At 35.7% G+C, this 6,815-nt stretch overlaps 1 pseudogene; it reads right to left on the bottom strand.

Moving 5' to 3' along the window:
- Positions 1–874: 874 nt before the first annotated feature.
- On the bottom strand, positions 875–3,501 carry LOC149248772 (cinnamoyl-CoA reductase-like SNL6; annotated as a pseudogene).
- Between the last annotated feature and the right edge of the window lie 3,314 nt (positions 3,502–6,815).

The raw sequence follows: 6,815 nt of genomic DNA, 5'->3' as shown, positions 1-6,815 counted from the left end.
AAAATTATTCATAAGATATATAAATAGTTTGTTTTTTATTTAATTAAGAAGCTTTTCTTTCATGTTATAAAATATATTAATGAACCAAAACCCAAATATATTAGAAAAAGAAATGGAAATTTACCTTCCATTAGCTCCAAAAACCGAATCCATTCCATACTTTAAATAATAAAAAATTAAAAATAAAAGTTCGATCTTCCAAGGCAGAGCAGTATTCTATTTTTTATCTTGTAATTGAAGAATTTACCATCCCAATATATAAAGATGCTATCAATTTATAAGAAAATATAGAGACAGACAAAAAAAACAGCCCTTCTGTAACAAAATTGCCACATATAAGCGAACATTACACACTCCATAAAACATAAAAAGTGTAACTTCCCATTCCATTCATAACACCGCTGATGCTTAAAAAGTGTAACTTCCCATAATGGTAAAACAAACAGGAGGAACTTTCATAATGATAAAACAATTCCAAAGTATGAGGTATCCACTTTTTATTCACACACAAAACAACCCATCAACAAAGCTTGCTTTCACTTTTCCTTGCAAGGAATCATGAATTTGATTTTACTTCAGAAATTAACCAAAAAAAATGCATATGGTAGAGAGCCTTAGTCACATCCTTAAACTTCAATGCTGGTCGTTATGGAAATCGACTTAGGGCTATTGCCAACTATCAAATGAAGGCTGGTGCTCGTAGTGAAGGAAATCGACTTATTGCCAACTATCCAACAAACCTTGAAGTGAAAATTACATTACATTATGTACAAAAATGGATATAGTTTGAACATGTAAACTCCCCAAGTTTTCTTGTGCCCCTCATTGATGGCTGCTGTTAAGCTATAACATGGGGAAAAGCTCCCCCCTTCCCTTACAGTTCGCTGCTTAGGGTTGCATGGTTTCCATATCCAACCATTAATCCAGTCAGCTTCTTATTACTCAGACGCTCTTGGCAAACCGTCGAGTCTTCAAATATGTTACCAAATTATGAAAAAAATCAAATAAATAATGAATTCATGACTATCTTTGGATAGTATCTATGTATGATTAATTTCATTGTGACATAATAGCTAAGATAAAATATCATTAGGTAAGCAACCCAATTTAAATCTTGAAGATACAGAATCTTCAATGATTTTAATATCTGAAGAATAATTAATTGCTTTGTACCTATCAGGGAACGGTATCAGGTGTTGCAAACTCTGTGCTAAATTGACAGCATCTTCTGCATTACTGACTATTTGATTGAAACATATATATCTCCCATAGGTAGATGGATCTTCATAAGCACATATATGTGCATCCACTAGAAACCTTATGTCTACACTAGCTAAAGTGCCCTTCTCGTACATTTGTGCAGCCCCTGCAATCACAAAGACTAGCCACTGTAAATAAACTAGCTAATATTTTGCACTTCCATAGATTAGATCCTCTCCAAGGGATTACTATACCATATTTGTACGTTCTAGAGCAGAGTCTATTTGATATGCAGATCTCTCACCCTCACCTTTAAGATATGCAATGGTAGATCCTGAGCTTTTGTATGTGATACCAGGTCCCACAATCAGAGATGAGTTGATTGTCACCATATTCAACCCCCTGTCCATGGCCATCGCCCATGCAGCCTTCTCTGATAGTGTCTTGGCTAATGCGTACCACAACTGTGAACAGGAAATATTGTGTAATTAGAACATAATACCACAGATCACTGCAAGGTTCAGAATATTGTTATTAAACTGTACAACTTTGAACTCCACAAAGCCATTTTAGCACAAAGCCATTTTAGCCTTGATTCAGTATGCACCAAATATTTAGACAAAGGTTACATATCTAGACTTTCTCATTATTTGATGAATTTATAACCTGGGCAACTTCAAAGACAAAAATGAATTGGATATGGATTGTTGCATATAGAGAAGATATATGCACTCTGTTGTCTATGATGTGGTATCACTTCAACAATCTTAAGAGGCAAAAGATCAATTGGATATGGATTATTGCAGGGTTATCTGCAATATGTAGCATGTATTATCATTTGAGCAATTTTAAAAAGCCAAAAGCTAATTGGATATGGATTCATGGATTGAAAGAAGCAAGATGAATATGTAGCATGTATTATCATTTGAGCAATTTCAAAAAGCCAAAATCTAATTGGATATGGATTCATGGACTGAGAGAACGCTGAAGCAAGATGCATTGTATAGCTCAGTAAAATGATGGTGGACAAACTAAAATATGAAAGAGTCAATTGGATTTATTTCTTTAGATTGGAAGGAGAAATTATGCTTTTCCCCACCCAGATACAATTGTTACAAATGTCATGTTTAGCTCATATTAAATATACTACTGTCATGGATTCCATCGCCTTGGAAAACTACTATTGTAGCTGGCCTTGAAAAACTGTAGATGCAAACGTTGAAGTTATTTATTAGATTAACTAATCTGATCAAAGTAGCTTTAGATGCAAACTTCTGAGTTACTTACTAGATTAAGCAACTAATCAGACCAATGCTATCGAACATACCATTCAGTTAGATATCGTTAACAAGTTAAAAGGAAAAAGTGATAAATCAGTCCACTTTACTTAGATTGTATACTAAACTTAACATTTTGTCATTTAAAAATTATATATACAGACCTTCAATTTCCTGCAAAGATTTGCATCACTCCAATGCCTCTCATCAAGGGCATTAACCTTGTAGTCTCCATCTTCTCTCCAAATTGCTGCAGCCACAGAAGAAGTGAACACAACTTTCTCAATGGTCTAGGTCTGAGCACACGCTTCCAGTGCATTGTGGGCTGCTTGTACTTCAAGTTCTGCCATCACTTCCTGTATTACACAAGTCCACATCTATCAATATTCAACCCTTCCAATACATATACCAAAATGCCCACATCTTTAATTCAAAGGTTCACTAACTTACATCATAACCTGCAGCACTCTGAGGGTGTTCAAAGCTATAGAACAGACCAGAACAGCCCTTGAGCGCATCAGTAATGCTGTGATAATCCAAGACGTCTGCATAGAAGATCTACAATCGATCCCCATGCAATTTTATGAGAGACTCAACTTCGCCTGCCACCATTTAAAATCATCAATGAAGAATGCCAGCATACTATAAGTTCAATAAAAAAGAAATGTGAAAACCTTCATCTCAATTTCAAGGTGACTGGGAATTCAAAATAGGGATGGGATGGCGCAATTTTCCTATATTTATTCTTAGGGGTTTGAAAAAAAAGGTAATGCATCAAACTTGGGTTAAAATCTTAAATTCATAGATTCATCTTAACGTGAAATTTATCAAGAAACTACAAAATCTTGTTCTCTTTTCAATAAATAAACATACCAGCGTCTCTCTGCATAGTGGCGTGCACTGAATAGCCTCGTTGCAGAAGGCCCTGAACAATCCACAAGCCTACATAACTGGACACATCCATGACACAGACGACCTTGCCATTGCCCTCAGAGGGGTTCAGACCAGAGGTAAACACCAGCATGGTTGCTCTCTCCACAAATCGTTTTTCCGAATGCAGGCCTGCAAGAGAGAGACATAAGTAAAAGAGTATGCGTGGTCGACCATGGCAGGAGCATTCACTGGATTCATGGGATTGGCTTCTGTGTGAAGTTGAATGGCAGGGAGTAGTCTACCCAGGCAGAGGAATTGGTGAGGGAGCAGCCCGCGGGTTATTTCCAAATTCAAATTCCATGGTGAATTAACTTCCCGGCGGCAAGACACGATGGAAATCGGAATGTCTGTCAGGAACCTGTCAGTCGTCGACATTAATGCGGAGGGTGGCGGAGCTGGGCGGAGGCCGCGGAGGGTGGCGGAGGGCAGAGGAATTGCCGGCGGCCGGAGCCGGAGGTTTTTCCGGGCGGCGACGGAAACCGGGCAATTCCTCCGCCTGGGTAGAGTACTCCCATCTAATTTGTTGAACTTCAACCTTGGGAACTAAGACGGATGCTGACTCTTTTTGCTGTGTCATTTGTTTCTTCTTTCTAAATGATGATGTGCCCAACCACATACTAGCACTTACAGTAATATATTCATCTAAATTTGTCATACGTTTGCTTAATATTTTGTGCACTGTATGGGCTGCGATAGCTTTTTAATTTTTGTACTCCTTAGACATTCTTGCAAGGGGAATGTGATGGCCTTTTTATTTTTGTACTCTTAGACACTCTTGGTAGTGCCAAATGGTACTTTGAAATATTGTTGTTATAAAATAATAGCTACATTGCACAAGCATCTAGAATGCCGGAACATTGGGAAGGTGGATATGATTGTTTATAACATCAAAGTTTCTTCACATTGCACAAGTATCTAGAATACAAGTATCTAGAATGCAGGACATTGGGAATGTGGATATGAGGGTTTAGAACAGTGAAGTTCCTTCCAAATTTACAAGAAACGTCAGGTTGGGAGTGGCAATACTATAAATTAAATAATTATGAAAAAATATTCTAAATCACAATACATCTTATAGTGAGTAGTGCATTGATATATATCATATTTCAATTTATAAAATGTTTGAAGGTATTACTTACCAATGTTCAGATTACATTCATACAATGTTTGAAGGTATTACTTACCAATGTTCAGATTACATTCATACTCTGTTTGAAGGTATTACTTACCAATGTTCAGATTACATTCATACGCTGTTTGAAGGTATTACTTACCAATGTTCAGATACATTCATGATAGATGAATATAATCCACGTATATTTGGTTAAATTCAAAACTGACTGAAATATAATGCCAATATTGGAATGTTATGCTTCTTATAAATGCGTATATTCTACTATTTATTTCAATCAAAATGTGGGCTATTTCTGAACTATTTTGTCTCCTAGGAATGCTTCAGATTTTAGTATTTAAATTTTATTTCAATCAAATGCCTCCTATCTGTTGGAAATGCAATATGGTATATACTATAGTATATCAGACTTTACTATGTTAGTATACTCAACTATTCAACAAGTTACAAGTAACAAAACTCAGCTACTGTTTTCTATAACTAAAGCCTGGAAAGTAAACTTCACATGTTAGTATACCCAACTATTCAACAGTTAACAAGTAACAAAACTCAGCTACTGTTTTCTATATCTAAAGCCTGGAAAGTAAACTTCACACGTCATGTCATAAGCTATAATATTTTGGCTTTAGCAGACCATATAGGGAATTAGTAAAACCACAGCAAAATTTAAGAAACCATGCAGTGTAACTTACAACACTACAGTGAATCACATAACAAACTTTAGTGGACAAGCATACCTGGGAAATGCTAGTTTCAGAAAGTAACAAATATGTTGAGATGACCAAATGGTGGCAAAATGCCTCACACAGTTTCTCATGATGTACTACCAAAATGCTCTTCAATGCATCTCTCTTATCTATGACTCTTCAATGTGCCTCATCCCTCAATCAATTGTGACTACTAAATACACCTTGGTCCTCCTCACACTAGATTCACAATGTTGCTTTACTTACACAATGACTCATAATACAACATGATGTGAAATGCCAAATAATACCTAACAAATGTGTATTCTCCATGATGAAGTAGCTAATTTATAGATAAAAACTAACACTTTAAAACTGTTTTATAGTTTTTTGGAAGCATCATGAAATTGACATTGAAACATTGAGAAAACATCATCAAGAATGCAAAAATTTAGGGCCCACAAACTTGAAAGCTTGTAGGTGATTCTGTCAGATTGAGAAAGCTTGTATTGGAAACTCGATTTAAAATGTTACCAAATTCCATTCCTGGGTCTCGAAGCTCGCAAGTTCTCTATTCTTCATGATGGAGTAGCAATAATCTCTGTTCTTCACGATGGAGTAGCTATTTTATAGATAGAAATTAAAACTTATAAAATTGTTTTGTAATTTTTTTTGGAAGCATCATGAAATTGACATTGAAACAGTGAGAAAACATTATCAAGAATGCAAAAATTTAGGGGCCATGAACTTGAAAGCTTGTGGGTGATTCCCATTAGTTTGTATTGGAAACTCCATTTAAAAATGTTACCAAATTCCATTCCTGGGTCTTGAAGCTCCCAAGTTCTGTGCTGTAGTTTTTAAGGACATTTAATATCCTCATGGCTTATATTACTATTCCATGAAGAAGGAATCTTCCATAATAATCCTCTATGCGTGTACGCATTCATTTGAAACTTTGATGTTCAATCATGTTTCCCTTGTAAAATGTTACCAAATACCAAATTCCATTCCTGGGTCTTGAAGCTCCCAAGTTCTGTGCTTTAGTTTTTAAGGACATTTAATATCCTCATGGCTTATATTACGATTCCCTGAAGAAGGAATCTTCCATAATAATCCTCTATGCGTGTACGCATTCGTTTTGTCTGGACGGAAAATTCCGAAATTTGACTGTGGGAGTGTTTAAATTGTTTTTGGATGGCGGAAATGGATTTAGCATCCGTCATGAATGCCTGGGTACCCAAAACACTGAAGCTTGACCGCTGTAATTGACATTTTCAAAAAAATTAGCTGGATTTTTTCAAAATCATGCTGTAATTTCTATCATTTTCTGTGCAAAATTAAGGCACTCAAAATTCTAAAACGTGACAACTATAATCCACATTTTCAAAAAATTTAGCTAAATTTTTTCAAAATCATGCTGGAATTTTTATTATTATCATGATGGCTCCAACAATTTTTCATGCATTTTCAAATATGGAACGACGACCATGATGTTGTTCACAATGTCGTATCACATAACTAATCATTTCAAGTATAACTCATTATCATCCACCCTAGCTTTCAACAATGTCCATTCACATGTTGCTA

This window comes from Pinus tabuliformis, chromosome 7, assembly GCF_031772625.1.
Source record: "Pinus tabuliformis cultivar Carrire ecotype Pingquan chromosome 7, CPIR1, whole genome shotgun sequence".
In the NCBI taxonomy this organism is placed as follows: domain Eukaryota; kingdom Viridiplantae; phylum Streptophyta; class Pinopsida; order Pinales; family Pinaceae; genus Pinus; species Pinus tabuliformis.
The sequence above is the reverse complement of the archived record's forward strand: the minus strand, read 5'-3'. Positions and strand labels throughout refer to the sequence as shown.